This window comes from Brachyhypopomus gauderio, chromosome 1 (genome assembly GCF_052324685.1).
Source record: "Brachyhypopomus gauderio isolate BG-103 chromosome 1, BGAUD_0.2, whole genome shotgun sequence".
Lineage (NCBI taxonomy): Eukaryota > Metazoa > Chordata > Actinopteri > Gymnotiformes > Hypopomidae > Brachyhypopomus > Brachyhypopomus gauderio.
In genome coordinates, this window is record NC_135211.1 from 7,732,386 (window position 1) to 7,747,618 (window position 15,233).

General features: G+C 42.0%; 15 non-coding genes across 15 annotated transcripts; all 15 read left to right on the plus strand.

Annotated features, from left to right (window-relative positions):
- Positions 1 to 265: 265 nt before the first annotated feature.
- Positions 266 to 347, plus strand: trnal-uaa (transfer RNA leucine (anticodon UAA)). The gene has a single exon. It is a non-coding gene; the product is annotated as a tRNA-Leu (tRNA).
- A 687-nt stretch (positions 348 to 1,034) lies between these two features.
- Positions 1,035 to 1,116, plus strand: trnal-uaa (transfer RNA leucine (anticodon UAA)). The gene has a single exon. It is a non-coding gene; the product is annotated as a tRNA-Leu (tRNA).
- Positions 1,117 to 1,816: 700 nt separating this feature from the next.
- trnal-uag (transfer RNA leucine (anticodon UAG)) lies at positions 1,817 to 1,898 on the plus strand. Its single transcript has one exon. It is a non-coding gene; the product is annotated as a tRNA-Leu (tRNA).
- Positions 1,899 to 3,380: 1,482 nt separating this feature from the next.
- Positions 3,381 to 3,462, plus strand: trnal-uaa (transfer RNA leucine (anticodon UAA)). Its single transcript has one exon. It is a non-coding gene; the product is annotated as a tRNA-Leu (tRNA).
- A 687-nt stretch (positions 3,463 to 4,149) lies between these two features.
- Positions 4,150 to 4,231, plus strand: trnal-uaa (transfer RNA leucine (anticodon UAA)). Its single transcript is given in 2 exon segments — positions 4,150 to 4,187; positions 4,197 to 4,231. It is a non-coding gene; the product is annotated as a tRNA-Leu (tRNA).
- A 700-nt stretch (positions 4,232 to 4,931) lies between these two features.
- trnal-uaa (transfer RNA leucine (anticodon UAA)) lies at positions 4,932 to 5,013 on the plus strand. Its single transcript has one exon. It is a non-coding gene; the product is annotated as a tRNA-Leu (tRNA).
- Positions 5,014 to 5,700: 687 nt separating this feature from the next.
- Positions 5,701 to 5,782, plus strand: trnal-uaa (transfer RNA leucine (anticodon UAA)). Its single transcript has one exon. It is a non-coding gene; the product is annotated as a tRNA-Leu (tRNA).
- A 700-nt stretch (positions 5,783 to 6,482) lies between these two features.
- On the plus strand, positions 6,483 to 6,564 carry trnal-uag (transfer RNA leucine (anticodon UAG)). Its single transcript has one exon. It is a non-coding gene; the product is annotated as a tRNA-Leu (tRNA).
- Positions 6,565 to 8,046: 1,482 nt separating this feature from the next.
- Positions 8,047 to 8,128, plus strand: trnal-uaa (transfer RNA leucine (anticodon UAA)). The gene has a single exon. It is a non-coding gene; the product is annotated as a tRNA-Leu (tRNA).
- Positions 8,129 to 9,597: 1,469 nt separating this feature from the next.
- On the plus strand, positions 9,598 to 9,679 carry trnal-uaa (transfer RNA leucine (anticodon UAA)). The gene has a single exon. It is a non-coding gene; the product is annotated as a tRNA-Leu (tRNA).
- A 1,484-nt stretch (positions 9,680 to 11,163) lies between these two features.
- On the plus strand, positions 11,164 to 11,245 carry trnal-uaa (transfer RNA leucine (anticodon UAA)). Its single transcript has one exon. It is a non-coding gene; the product is annotated as a tRNA-Leu (tRNA).
- A 702-nt stretch (positions 11,246 to 11,947) lies between these two features.
- Positions 11,948 to 12,029, plus strand: trnal-uaa (transfer RNA leucine (anticodon UAA)). The gene has a single exon. It is a non-coding gene; the product is annotated as a tRNA-Leu (tRNA).
- Positions 12,030 to 12,728: 699 nt separating this feature from the next.
- trnal-uaa (transfer RNA leucine (anticodon UAA)) lies at positions 12,729 to 12,810 on the plus strand. The gene has a single exon. It is a non-coding gene; the product is annotated as a tRNA-Leu (tRNA).
- A 702-nt stretch (positions 12,811 to 13,512) lies between these two features.
- Positions 13,513 to 13,594, plus strand: trnal-uaa (transfer RNA leucine (anticodon UAA)). The gene has a single exon. It is a non-coding gene; the product is annotated as a tRNA-Leu (tRNA).
- A 702-nt stretch (positions 13,595 to 14,296) lies between these two features.
- On the plus strand, positions 14,297 to 14,378 carry trnal-uaa (transfer RNA leucine (anticodon UAA)). Its single transcript is given in 2 exon segments — positions 14,297 to 14,334; positions 14,344 to 14,378. It is a non-coding gene; the product is annotated as a tRNA-Leu (tRNA).
- The last annotated feature ends 855 nt before the right edge of the window (positions 14,379 to 15,233 follow it).

Genomic DNA, 15,233 nt, shown 5'->3' on the forward strand with positions numbered 1-15,233 from the left:
TTGTAATGTGCAGGGTGTTAAAAGGCCGGACGATAAAACGTAAGCGTTCATCTACTTATTCAGAATGGCAGGAGAAGAAAGAAGATCAAGTAGTGACATATCCTGCCAGGATGCCTTTTGCAAAGTGTTGTATGTGACTGTGTGCTGAGGCGAGGTTGAAGAGGAAGCTGCTTTTATCAGACTGGAAATGATGATTCTTGCCTCTTCCAATTACACATAAATTCACCTTCTTTCGTGAAAAAGTCGGCAAAGACTTCTTCATAGAGGTAGCGTGGCCGAGTGGTCTAAGGCGCTGGATTTAAGCTCCATTCTCTTCGGAGGCGTGGGTTCAAATCCCACCGCTACCAAGTGGAGTTTTACAAACACTCACGGTCAGTTGTGCCCCTGCCAAATCACTTGTCTATGTGAAAAGAAGAAAACGAGTAGCGAAAAGAAAGAAGAAGCAGCAAGTCATCCTTTCCAAGTCCCTTTAAATGCCATCTGCAGGGGTTTTAACTTGCTGTTCATATTTTTGTTGCTTAATATTTCATATAGCTAAATGATATGCAAGTCATTAATGACACATAAGCAGCAGCAATCCACTCAAGATGGCCCTTTTAATTATCCAAGGAGTTCAAGCAGGTATGTCAAAATGGGAACGGTGCTGTGTCCCTCCAAGAAAACGACTTGATACAAATATGCTATGTACACTACCAGATTGTCATGTACTCTGAGTCTAAGCTGTGAGAATTCATAGCACACCAATAAACCCATGCTGAAATTGGAACATTTGTAATGTGCAGGGTGTTAAAAGGCCGGACGATAAAACGTAAGCGTTCATCTACTTATTCAGAATGGCAGGAGAAGAAAGAAGATCAAGTAGTGACATATCCTGCCAGGATGCCTTTTGCAAAGTGTTGTATGTGACTGTGTGCTGAGGCGAGGTTGAAGAGGAAGCTGCTTTTATCAGACTGGAAATGATGATTCTTGCCTCTTCCAATTCAACATAAATTCACCTTCTTTCGTGAAAAAGTCGGCAAAGACTTCTTTATAGAGGTAGCGTGGCCGAGTGGTCTAAGGCGCTGGATTTAAGCTCCATTCTCTTCGGAGGTGTGGGTTCAAATCCCACCGCTACCAAGTGGAGTTTTACAAACACTCACGGTCAGTTGTGCCCCTGCCAAATCACTTGTCTATGTGAAAAGAAGAAAACAAGTAGCGAAAAGAAAGAAGAAGCAGCAACTCCTCCATCATCGTCATCCTTTCCAAGTCCCTTTAAATGCCATCTGCAGCGGTTTTAACTTGCTGTTCATATTTTTGTTGCTTAATATTTCATATAGCTAAATGATATGCAAGTCATTAATGACACATAAGCAGCAGCAATCCACTCAAGATGGGCCTTTTAATTATCCAAGGAGTTCAAGCTGGTATGTCAAAATGGGAACGGTGCTGTGTCCCTCCAAGAAAACGACTTGATACAAATATGCTATGTACACTACCAGATTGTCATGTACTCTGAGTCTAAGCTGTGAGAATTCATAGCACACCAATAAACCCATGCTGAAATTGGAACATTTGTAATGTGCAGGGTGTTAAAAGGCCGGACGATAAAACGTAAGCGTTCATCTACTTATTCAGAATGGCAGGAGAAGAAAGAAGATCAAGTAGTGACATATCCTGCCAGGATGCCTTTTGCAAAGTGTTGTATGTGACTGTGTGCTGAGGCGAGGTTGAAGAGGAAGCTGCTTTTATCAGACTGGAAATGATGATTCTTGCCTCTTCCAATTCAACATAAATTCACCTTCTTTCGTGAAAAAGTCGGCAAAGACTTCTTTATAGAGGTAGCGTGGCCGAGTGGTCTAAGGCGCTGGATTTAGGCTCCATTCTCTTCGGAGGCGTGGGTTCAAATCCCACCGCTACCAAGTGGAGTTTTACAAACACTCACGGTCAGTTGTGCCCCTGCCAAATCACTTGTCTATGTGAAAAGAAGAAAACAAGTAGCGAAAAGAAAGAAGAAGCAGCAACTCATCCATCATCGTCATCCTTTCCAAGTCCCTTTAAATGCCATCTGCAGGGGTTTTAACTTGCTGTTCATATTTTTGTTGCTTAATATTTCATATAGCTAAATGATATGCAAGTCATTTATGACACATAAGCAGCAGCAATCCACTCAAGATGGCCCTTTTAATTATCCAAGGAGTTCAAGCAGGTATGTCAAAATGGGAACGGTGCTGTGTCCCTCCAAGAAAACGACTTGATACAAATATGCTATGTACACTACCAGATTGTCATGTACTCTGAGTCTAAGCTGTGAGAATTCATAGCACACCAATAAACCCATGCTGAAATTGGAACATTTGTAATGTGTAGGGTGTTAAAAGGCCGGACGATAAAACGTAAGCGTTCATCTACTTATTCAGAATGGCAGGAGAAGAAAGAAGATCAAGTAGTTACATATCCTACCAGGATGCCTTTTGCAAAGTGTTGTATGTGACTGTGTGCTAAGGCGAGGTTGAAGAGGAAGCTGCTTTTATCAGACTGGAAATGATGATTCTTGCCTCTTCCAATTCAACATAAATTCACCTTCTTTCGTGAAAAAGTCGGCAAAGACTTCTTCATAGAGGTAGCGTGGCCGTGTGGTCTAAGGCGCTGCATTTAAGCTCCATTCTCGTCGGAGGCGTGGGTTCAAATCCCACCGCTACCAAGTGGAGTTTTACAAACACTCACGGTCAGTTGTGCCCCTGCCAAATCACTTGTCTATGTGAAAAGAAGAAAACGAGTAGCGAAAAGAAAGAAGAAGCAGCAACTCATCCATCATCGTCATCCTTTCCAAGTCCCTTTAAATGCCATCTGCAGCGGTTTTAACTTGCTGTTCATATTTTTGTTGCTTAATATTTCATATAGCTAAATGATATGCAAGTCATTAATGACACATAAGCAGCAGCAATCCACTCAAGATGGGCCTTTTAATTATCCAAGGAGTTCAAACTGGTATGTCAAAATGGGAACGGTGCTGTGTCCCTCCAAGAAAACGACTTGATACAAATATGCTATGTACACTACAAGATTGTCATGTACTCTGAGTCTAAGCTGTGAGAATTCATAGCACACCAATAAACCCATGCTGAAATTGGAACATTTGTAATGTGCAGGGTGTTAAAAGGCCGGACGATAAAACGTAAGCGTTCATCTACTTATTCTGAATGGCAGGAGAAGAAAGAAGATCAAGTAGTGACATATCCTGCCAGGATGCCTTTTGCAAAGTGTTGTATTTGACTGTGTGCTGAGGCGAGGTTGAAGAGGAAGCTGCTTTTATCAGACTGGAAATGATGATTCTTGCCTCTTCCAATTACACATAAATTCACCTTCTTTCGTGAAAAAGTCGGCAAAGACTTCTTCATAGAGGTAGCGTGGCCGAGTGGTCTAAGGCGCTGGATTTAAGCTCCATTCTCTTCGGAGGCGTGGGTTCAAATCCCACCGCTACCAAGTGGAGTTTTACAAACACTCACGGTCAGTTGTGCCCCTGCCAAATCACTTGTCTATGTGAAAAGAAGAAAACGAGTAGCGAAAAGAAAGAAGAAGCAGCAAGTCATCCTTTCCAAGTCCCTTTAAATGCCATCTGCAGGGGTTTTAACTTGCTGTTCATATTTTTGTTGCTTAATATTTCATATAGCTAAATGATATGCAAGTCATTAATGACACATAAGCAGCAGCAATCCACTCAAGATGGCCCTTTTAATTATCCAAGGAGTTCAAGCAGGTATGTCAAAATGGGAACGGTGCTGTGTCCCTCCAAGAAAACGACTTGATACAAATATGCTATGTACACTACCAGATTGTCATGTACTCTGAGTCTAAGCTGTGAGAATTCATAGCACACCAATAAACCCATGCTGAAATTGGAACATTTGTAATGTGCAGGGTGTTAAAAGGCCGGACGATAAAACGTAAGCGTTCATCTACTTATTCAGAATGGCAGGAGAAGAAAGAAGATCAAGTAGTGACATATCCTGCCAGGATGCCTTTTGCAAAGTGTTGTATGTGACTGTGTGCTGAGGCGAGGTTGAAGAGGAAGCTGCTTTTATCAGACTGGAAATGATGATTCTTGCCTCTTCCAATTCAACATAAATTCACCTTCTTTCGTGAAAAAGTCGGCAAAGACTTCTTTATAGAGGTAGCGTGGCCGAGTGGTCTAAGGCGCTGGATTTAAGCTCCATTCTTTTCGGAGGCGTGGGTTCAAATCCCACCGCTACCAAGTGGAGTTTTACAAACACTCACGGTCAGTTGTGCCCCTGCCAAATCACTTGTCTATGTGAAAAGAAGAAAACGAGTAGCGAAAAGAAAGAAGAAGCAGCAACTCATCCATCATCGTCATCCTTTCCAAGTCCCTTTAAATGCCATCTGCAGGGGTTTTAACTTGCTGTTCATATTTTTGTTGCTTAATATTTCATATAGCTAAATGATATGCAAGTCATTAATGACACATAAGCAGCAGCAATCCACTCAAGATGGGCCTTTTAATTATCCAAGGAGTTCAAGCTGGTATGTCAAAATGGGAACGGTGCTGTGTCCCTCCAAGAAAACGACTTGATACAAGTATGCTAAGTACACTACCAGATTGTCATGTACTCTGAGTCTAAGCTGTGAGATTTCATAGCACACCAATAAACCCATGCTGAAATTGGAACATTTGTAATGTGCAGGGTGTTAAAAGGCCGGACGATAAAACGTAAGCGTTCATCTACTTATTCAGAATGGCAGGAGAAGAAAGAAGATCAAGTAGTGACATATCCTGCCAGGATGCCTTTTGCAAAGTGTTGTATGTGACTGTGTGCTGAGGCGAGGTTGAAGAGGAAGCTGCTTTTATCAGACTGGAAATGATGATTCTTGCCTCTTCCAATTACACATAAATTCACCTTCTTTCGTGAAAAAGTCGGCAAAGACTTCTTCATAGAGGTAGCGTGGCCGAGTGGTCTAAGGCGCTGGATTTAAGCTCCATTCTCTTCGGAGGCGTGGGTTCAAATCCCACCGCTACCAAGTGGAGTTTTACAAACACTCACGGTCAGTTGTGCCCCTGCCAAATCACTTGTCTATGTGAAAAGAAGAAAACGAGTAGCGAAAAGAAAGAAGAAGCAGCAAGTCATCCTTTCCAAGTCCCTTTAAATGCCATCTGCAGGGGTTTTAACTTGCTGTTCATATTTTTGTTGCTTAATATTTCATATAGCTAAATGATATGCAAGTCATTAATGACACATAAGCAGCAGCAATCCACTCAAGATGGCCCTTTTAATTATCCAAGGAGTTCAAGCAGGTATGTCAAAATGGGAACGGTGCTGTGTCCCTCCAAGAAAACGACTTGATACAAATATGCTATGTACACTACCAGATTGTCATGTACTCTGAGTCTAAGCTGTGAGAATTCATAGCACACCAATAAACCCATGCTGAAATTGGAACATTTGTAATGTGCAGGGTGTTAAAAGGCCGGACGATAAAACGTAAGCGTTCATCTACTTATTCAGAATGGCAGGAGAAGAAAGAAGATCAAGTAGTGACATATCCTGCCAGGATGCCTTTTGCAAAGTGTTGTATGTGACTGTGTGCTGAGGCGAGGTTGAAGAGGAAGCTGCTTTTATCAGACTGGAAATGATGATTCTTGCCTCTTCCAATTCAACATAAATTCACCTTCTTTCGTGAAAAAGTCGGCAAAGACTTCTTTATAGAGGTAGCGTGGCCGAGTGGTCTAAGGCGCTGGATTTAAGCTCCATTCTCTTCGGAGGTGTGGGTTCAAATCCCACCGCTACCAAGTGGAGTTTTACAAACACTCACGGTCAGTTGTGCCCCTGCCAAATCACTTGTCTATGTGAAAAGAAGAAAACAAGTAGCGAAAAGAAAGAAGAAGCAGCAACTCCTCCATCATCGTCATCCTTTCCAAGTCCCTTTAAATGCCATCTGCAGCGGTTTTAACTTGCTGTTCATATTTTTGTTGCTTAATATTTCATATAGCTAAATGATATGCAAGTCATTAATGACACATAAGCAGCAGCAATCCACTCAAGATGGGCCTTTTAATTATCCAAGGAGTTCAAGCTGGTATGTCAAAATGGGAACGGTGCTGTGTCCCTCCAAGAAAACGACTTGATACAAATATGCTATGTACACTACCAGATTGTCATGTACTCTGAGTCTAAGCTGTGAGAATTCATAGCACACCAATAAACCCATGCTGAAATTGGAACATTTGTAATGTGCAGGGTGTTAAAAGGCCGGACGATAAAACGTAAGCGTTCATCTACTTATTCAGAATGGCAGGAGAAGAAAGAAGATCAAGTAGTGACATATCCTGCCAGGATGCCTTTTGCAAAGTGTTGTATGTGACTGTGTGCTGAGGCGAGGTTGAAGAGGAAGCTGCTTTTATCAGACTGGAAATGATGATTCTTGCCTCTTCCAATTCAACATAAATTCACCTTCTTTCGTGAAAAAGTCGGCAAAGACTTCTTTATAGAGGTAGCGTGGCCGAGTGGTCTAAGGCGCTGGATTTAGGCTCCATTCTCTTCGGAGGCGTGGGTTCAAATCCCACCGCTACCAAGTGGAGTTTTACAAACACTCACGGTCAGTTGTGCCCCTGCCAAATCACTTGTCTATGTGAAAAGAAGAAAACAAGTAGCGAAAAGAAAGAAGAAGCAGCAACTCATCCATCATCGTCATCCTTTCCAAGTCCCTTTAAATGCCATCTGCAGGGGTTTTAACTTGCTGTTCATATTTTTGTTGCTTAATATTTCATATAGCTAAATGATATGCAAGTCATTTATGACACATAAGCAGCAGCAATCCACTCAAGATGGCCCTTTTAATTATCCAAGGAGTTCAAGCAGGTATGTCAAAATGGGAACGGTGCTGTGTCCCTCCAAGAAAACGACTTGATACAAATATGCTATGTACACTACCAGATTGTCATGTACTCTGAGTCTAAGCTGTGAGAATTCATAGCACACCAATAAACCCATGCTGAAATTGGAACATTTGTAATGTGTAGGGTGTTAAAAGGCCGGACGATAAAACGTAAGCGTTCATCTACTTATTCAGAATGGCAGGAGAAGAAAGAAGATCAAGTAGTTACATATCCTACCAGGATGCCTTTTGCAAAGTGTTGTATGTGACTGTGTGCTAAGGCGAGGTTGAAGAGGAAGCTGCTTTTATCAGACTGGAAATGATGATTCTTGCCTCTTCCAATTCAACATAAATTCACCTTCTTTCGTGAAAAAGTCGGCAAAGACTTCTTCATAGAGGTAGCGTGGCCGTGTGGTCTAAGGCGCTGCATTTAAGCTCCATTCTCGTCGGAGGCGTGGGTTCAAATCCCACCGCTACCAAGTGGAGTTTTACAAACACTCACGGTCAGTTGTGCCCCTGCCAAATCACTTGTCTATGTGAAAAGAAGAAAACGAGTAGCGAAAAGAAAGAAGAAGCAGCAACTCATCCATCATCGTCATCCTTTCCAAGTCCCTTTAAATGCCATCTGCAGCGGTTTTAACTTGCTGTTCATATTTTTGTTGCTTAATATTTCATATAGCTAAATGATATGCAAGTCATTAATGACACATAAGCAGCAGCAATCCACTCAAGATGGGCCTTTTAATTATCCAAGGAGTTCAAACTGGTATGTCAAAATGGGAACGGTGCTGTGTCCCTCCAAGAAAACGACTTGATACAAATATGCTATGTACACTACAAGATTGTCATGTACTCTGAGTCTAAGCTGTGAGAATTCATAGCACACCAATAAACCCATGCTGAAATTGGAACATTTGTAATGTGCAGGGTGTTAAAAGGCCGGACGATAAAACGTAAGCGTTCATCTACTTATTCTGAATGGCAGGAGAAGAAAGAAGATCAAGTAGTGACATATCCTGCCAGGATGCCTTTTGCAAAGTGTTGTATGTGACTGTGTGCTGAGGCGAGGTTGAAGAGGAAGCTGCTTTTATCAGACTGGAAATGATGATTCTTGCCTCTTCCAATTCAACATAAATTCACCTTCTTTCGTGAAAAAGTCGGCAAAGACTTCTTTATAGAGGTAGCGTGGCCGAGTGGTCTAAGGCGCTGGATTTAAGCTCCATTCTCTTCGGAGGCGTGGGTTCAAATCCCACCGCTACCAAGTGGAGTTTTACAAACACTCACGGTCAGTTGTGCCCCTGCCAAATCACTTGTCTATGTGAAAAGAAGAAAACGAGTAGCGAAAAGAAAGAAGAAGCAGCAAGTCATCCTTTCCAAGTCCCTTTAAATGCCATCTGCAGGGGTTTTAACTTGCTGTTCATATTTTTGTTGCTTAATATTTCATATAGCTAAATGATATGCAAGTCATTTATGACACATAAGCAGCAGCAATCCACTCAAGATGGCCCTTTTAATTATCCAAGGAGTTCAAGCAGGTATGTCAAAATGGGAACGGTGCTGTGTCCCTCCAAGAAAACGACTTGATACAAATATGCTATGTACACTACCAGATTGTCATGTACTCTGAGTCTAAGCTGTGAGAATTCATAGCACACCAATAAACCCATGCTGAAATTGGAACATTTGTAATGTGTAGGGTGTTAAAAGGCCGGACGATAAAACGTAAGCGTTCATCTACTTATTCAGAATGGCAGGAGAAGAAAGAAGATCAAGTAGTTACATATCCTACCAGGATGCCTTTTGCAAAGTGTTGTATGTGACTGTGTGCTAAGGCGAGGTTGAAGAGGAAGCTGCTTTTATCAGACTGGAAATGATGATTCTTGCCTCTTCCAATTCAACATAAATTCACCTTCTTTCGTGAAAAAGTCGGCAAAGACTTCTTCATAGAGGTAGCGTGGCCGTGTGGTCTAAGGCGCTGCATTTAAGCTCCATTCTCGTCGGAGGCGTGGGTTCAAATCCCACCGCTACCAAGTGGAGTTTTACAAACACTCACGGTCAGTTGTGCCCCTGCCAAATCACTTGTCTATGTGAAAAGAAGAAAACGAGTAGCGAAAAGAAAGAAGAAGCAGCAACTCATCCATCATCGTCATCCTTTCCAAGTCCCTTTAAATGCCATCTGCAGCGGTTTTAACTTGCTGTTCATATTTTTGTTGCTTAATATTTCATATAGCTAAATGATATGCAAGTCATTAATGACACATAAGCAGCAGCAATCCACTCAAGATGGGCCTTTTAATTATCCAAGGAGTTCAAACTGGTATGTCAAAATGGGAACGGTGCTGTGTCCCTCCAAGAAAACGACTTGATACAAATATGCTATGTACACTACCAGATTGTCATGTACTCTGAGTCTAAGCTGTGAGAATTCATAGCACACCAATAAACCCATGCTGAAATTGAAACATTTGTAATGTGCAGGGTGTTAAAAGGCCGGACGATAAAACGTAAGCGTTCATCTACTTATTCTGAATGGCAGGAGAAGAAAGAAGATCAAGTAGTGACATATCCTGCCAGGATGCCTTTTGCAAAGTGTTGTATGTGACTGTGTGCTGAGGCGAGGTTGAAGAGGAAGCTGCTTTTATCAGACTGGAAATGATGATTCTTGCCTCTTCCAATTCAACATAAATTCACCTTCTTTCGTGAAAAAGTCGGCAAAGACTTCTTCATAGAGGTAGCGTGGCCGAGTGGTCTAAGGCGCTGGATTTAAGCTCCATTCTCGTCGGAGGCGTGGGTTCAAATCCCACCGCTACCAAGTGGAGTTTTACAAACACTCACGGTCAGTTGTGCCCCTGCCAAATCACTTGTCTATGTGAAAAGAAGAAAACGAGTAGCGAAAAGAAAGAAGAAGCAGCAACTCATCCATCATCAAGTCATCCTTTCCAAGTCCCTTTAAATGCCATCTGCAGGGGTTTTAACTTGCTGTTCATATTTTTGTTGCTTAATATTTCATATAGCTAAATGATATGCAAGTCATTTATGACACATAAGCAGCAGCAATCCACTCAAGATGGCCCTTTTAATTATCCAAGGAGTTCAAGCAGGTATGTCAAAATGGGAACGGTGCTGTGTCCCTCCAAGAAAACGACTTGATACAAATATGCTATGTACACTACCAGATTGTCATGTACTCTGAGTCTAAGCTGTGAGAATTCATAGCACACCAATAAACCCATGCTGAAATTGGAACATTTGTAATGTGTAGGGTGTTAAAAGGCCGGACGATAAAACGTAAGCGTTCATCTACTTATTCAGAATGGCAGGAGAAGAAAGAAGATCAAGTAGTTACATATCCTACCAGGATGCCTTTTGCAAAGTGTTGTATGTGACTGTGTGCTAAGGCGAGGTTGAAGAGGAAGCTGCTTTTATCAGACTGGAAATGATGATTCTTGCCTCTTCCAATTCAACATAAATTCACCTTCTTTCGTGAAAAAGTCGGCAAAGACTTCTTCATAGAGGTAGCGTGGCCGTGTTGTCTAAGGCGCTGCATTTAAGCTCCATTCTCGTCGGAGGCGTGGGTTCAAATCCCACCGCTACCAAGTGGAGTTTTACAAACACTCACGGTCAGTTGTGCCCCTGCCAAATCACTTGTCTATGTGAAAAGAAGAAAACGAGTAGCGAAAAGAAAGAAGAAGCAGCAACTCATCCATCATCGTCATCCTTTCCAAGTCCCTTTAAATGCCATCTGCAGCGGTTTTAACTTGCTGTTCATATTTTTGTTGCTTAATATTTCATATAGCTAAATGATATGCAAGTCATTAATGACACATAAGCAGCAGCAATCCACTCAAGATGGGCCTTTTAATTATCCAAGGAGTTCAAACTGGTATGTCAAAATGGGAACGGTGCTGTGTCCCTCCAAGAAAACGACTTGATACAAATATGCTATGTACACTACCAGATTGTCATGTACTCTGAGTCTAAGCTGTGAGAATTCATAGCACACCAATAAACCCATGCTGAAATTGAAACATTTGTAATGTGCAGGGTGTTAAAAGGCCGGACGATAAAACGTAAGCGTTCATCTACTTATTCTGAATGGCAGGAGAAGAAAGAAGATCAAGTAGTGACATATCCTGCCAGGATGCCTTTTGCAAAGTGTTGTATGTGACTGTGTGCTGAGGCGAGGTTGAAGAGGAAGCTGCTTTTATCAGACTGGAAATGATGATTCTTCCCTCTTCCAATTCAACATAAATTCACCTTCTTTCGTGAAAAAGTCGGCAAAGACTTCTTCATAGAGGTAGCGTGGCCGAGTGGTCTAAGGCGCTGGATTTAAGCTCCATTCTCTTTGGAGCCGTGGGTTCAAATCCCACTGCTACCAAGTGGAGTTTTACAAACACTCACGGTCAGTTGTGCCCCTGCCAAATCACTTGTCTATGTGAAAAGAAGAAAACGAGTAGCCAAAAGAAAGAAGAAGCAGCAACTCATCCATCATCAAGTCATCCTTTCCAAGTCCCTTTAAATGCCATCTGCAGGGGTTTTAACTTGCTGTTCATATTTTTGTTGCTTAATATGTCATATAGCTAAATGATATGCAAGTCATTAATGACACATAAGCAGCAGCAATCCACTCAAGATGGGCCTTTTAATTATCCAAGGAGTTCAAGCTGGTATGTCAAAATGGGAACGGTGCTGTGTCCCTCCAAGAAAACGACTTGATACAAATATGCTATGTACACTACCAGATTGTCATGTACTCTGAGTCTAAGCTGTGAGAATTCATAGCACACCAATAAACCCATGCTGAAATTGGAACATTTGTAATGTGCAGGGTGTTAAAAGGCCGGACGATAAAACGTAAGTGTTCATCTACTTATTCAGAATGGCAGGAGAAGAAAGAAGATCAAGTAGTGACATATCCTGCCAGGATGCCTTTTGCAAAGTGTTGTATGTGACTGTGTGCTAAGGCGAGGTTGAAGAGGAAGCTGCTTTTATCAGACTGGAAATGATGATTCTTCCCTCTTCCAATTCAACATAAATTCACCTTCTTTCGTGAAAAAGTCAGCAAAGACTTCTTCATAGAGGTAGCGTGGCCGAGTGGTCTAAGGCGCTGGATTTAAGCTCCATTCTCTTTGGAGGCGTGGGTTCAAATCCCACTGCTACCAAGTGGAGTTTTACAAACACTCACGGTCAGTTGTGCCCCTGCCAAATCACTTGTCTATGTGAAAAGAAGAAAACGAGTAGCGAAAAGAAAGAAGAAGCAGCAACTCATCCATCATCAAGTCATCCTTTCCAAGTCCCTTTAAATGCCCTCTGCAGGGGTTTTAACTTGCTGTTCATATTTTTGTTGCTTAATATTTCATATAGCTAAATGATATGCAAGTCATTAATGACACATAAGCAGCAGCAATCCACTCAAGATGGCCCTTTTAATTATCCAAGGAGTTCAAGCAGGTATGTCAAAATGGGAACGGTGCTGTGTCCCTCCAAGAAAACGACTTTATACAAATATGCTATGTACACTACCAGATTGTCATGTACTCTGAGTCTAAGCTGTGAGAATTCATAGCACACCAATAAACCCATGCTGAAATTGGAACATTTGTAATGTGCAGGGTGTTAAAAGGCCGGACGATAAAACGTAAGCGTTCATCTACTTATTCAGAATGGCAGGAGAAGAAAGATCAAGTAGTGACATATCCTGCCAGGATGCCTTTTGCAAAGTGTTGTATGTGACTGTGTGCTGAGGCGAGGTTGAAGAGGAAGCTGCTTTTATCAGACTGGAAATGATGATTCTTGCCTCTTCCAATTCAACATAAATTCACCTTCTTTCGTGAAAAAGTCGGCAAAGACTTCTTCGTAGAGGTAGCGTGGCCGAGTGGTCTAAGGCGCTGGATTTAAGCTCCATTCTCTTCGGAGGCGTGGGTTCAAATCCCACCGCTACCAAGTGGAGTTTTACAAACACTCACGGTCAGTTGTGCCCCTGCCAAATCACTTGTCTATGTGAAAATAAGAAAACGAGTAGTGAAAAGAAAGAAGAAGCAGCAACTCATCCATCATCAAGTCATCCTTTCCAAGTCCCTTTAAATGCCATCTGCAGGGGTTTTAACTTGCTGTTCATATTTTTGTTGCTTAATAATTCATATAGCTAAACGATATGCAAGTCATTAATGACACATAAGCAGCAGCAATCCACTCAAGATGGGCCTTTTAATTATCCAAGGAGTTCAAGCAGGTATGTCAAAATGGGAACGGTGCTGTGTCCCTCCAAGAAAACGACTTGATACAAGTATGCTATGTACACTACCAGATTGTCATGTACTCTGAGTCTAAGCTGTGAGAATTCATAGCACACCAATAAACCCAAGCTGAAATTGGAACATTTGTAACGTGCAGGGTGTTAAAAGGCCGGACGATAAAACTTAAACATTCATCTACTTATTCTGAATGGCAGGAGAAGAAAGAAGATCAAGTAGTGACATATCCTGCCAGGATGCCTTTTGCAAAGTGTTGTATGTGACTGTGTGCTGAGGCGAGGTTGAAGAGGAAGCTGCTTTTATCAGACTGGAAATGATGATTCTTGCCTCTTCCAATTCAACATAAATTCACCTTCTTTCGTGAAAAAGTCGGCAAAGACTTCTTCATAGAGGTAGCGTGGCCGAGTGGTCTAAGGCGCTGGATTTAAGCTCCATTCTCTTCGGAGGCGTGGGTTCAAATCCCACCGCTACCAAGTGGAGTTTTACAAACACTCACGGTCAGTTGTGCCCCTGCCAAATCACTTGTCAATGTGAAAAGAAGAAAACGAGTAGTGAAAAGAAAGAAGAAGCAGCAACTCATCCATCATCAAGTTATCCTTTCCAAGTCCCTTTAAATGCCATCTGCAGGGGTTTTAACTTGCTGTTCATATTTTTGTTGCTTAATATTTCATATAGCTAAATGATATGCAAGTCATTAATGACACATAAGCAGCAGCAATCCACTCAAGATGGGCCTTTTAATTATCCAAGGAGTTCAAGCAGGTATGTCAAAATGGGAACGGTGCTGTGTCCCTCCAAGAAAACGACTTGATACAAGTATGCTATGTACACTACCAGATTGTCATGTACTCTGAGTCTAAGCTGTGAGAATTCATAGCACACCAATAAACCCAAGCTGAAATTGGAACATTTGTAACGTGCAGGGTGTTAAAAGGCCGGACGATAAAACTTAAACATTCATCTACTTATTCTGAATGGCAGGAGAAGAAAGAAGATCAAGTAGTGACATATCCTGCCAGGATGCCTTTTGCAAAGTGTTGTATGTGACTGTGTGCTGAGGCGAGGTTGAAGAGGAAGCTGCTTTTATCAGACTGGAAATGATGATTCTTGCCTCTTCCAATTCAACATAAATTCACCGTCTTTCGTGAAAAAGTCGGCAAAGACTTCTTCATAGAGGTAGCGTGGCCGAGTGGTCTAAGGCGCTGGATTTAAGCTCCATTCTCTTCAGAGGCGTGGGTTCAAATCCCACCGCTACCAAGTGGAGTTTTACAAACACTCACGGTCAGTTGTGCCCCTGCCAAATCACTTGTCTATGTGAAAAGAGGAAAACGAGTAGCGAAAAGAAAGAAGAAGCAGCAACTCATCCATCATCAAGTCATCCTTTCCAAGTCCCTTTAAATGCCATCTGCAGGGGTTTTAACTTGCTGTTCCTATTTTTGTTGCTTAATATTTCATATAGCTAAATGATATGCAAGTCATTAATGACACATAAGCAGCAGCAATCCACTCAAAATGGCCCTTTTAATTATCCAAGGAGTTCAAGCAGGTATGTCAAAATGGGAACGGTGCTGTGTCCCTCCAAGAAAACGACTTGATACAAATATGCTATGTACACTACCAGATTGTCATGTACTCTGAGTCTAAGCTGTGAGAATTCATAGCACACCAATAAACCCATGCTGAAATTGGAACATTTGTAATGTGCAGGGTGTTAAAAGTCCGGACGATAAAACGTAAGCGTTCATCTACTTATTCAGAATGGCAGGAGAAGAAAGAATATCAAGTAGTGACATATCCTGCCAGGATGCCTTTTGCAAAGTGTTGTATGTGACTGTGTGCTAAGGCGACGTTGAAGAGGAAGCTCCTTTTATCAGACTGGAAATGATGATTCTTGCCTCTTCCAATTCAACATAAATTCACCTTCTTTCGTGAAAAAGTCGGCAAAGACTTCTTCATAGAGGTAGCGTGGCCGAGTTGTCTAAGGCGCTGCATTTAAGCTCCATTCTCGTCGGAGGCGTGGGTTCAAATCCCACTGCTACCAAGTGGAGTTTTACAAACACCCACGGTCAGTTGTGCCCCTGCCAAATCACTTGTCTATGTGAAAAGAAGAAA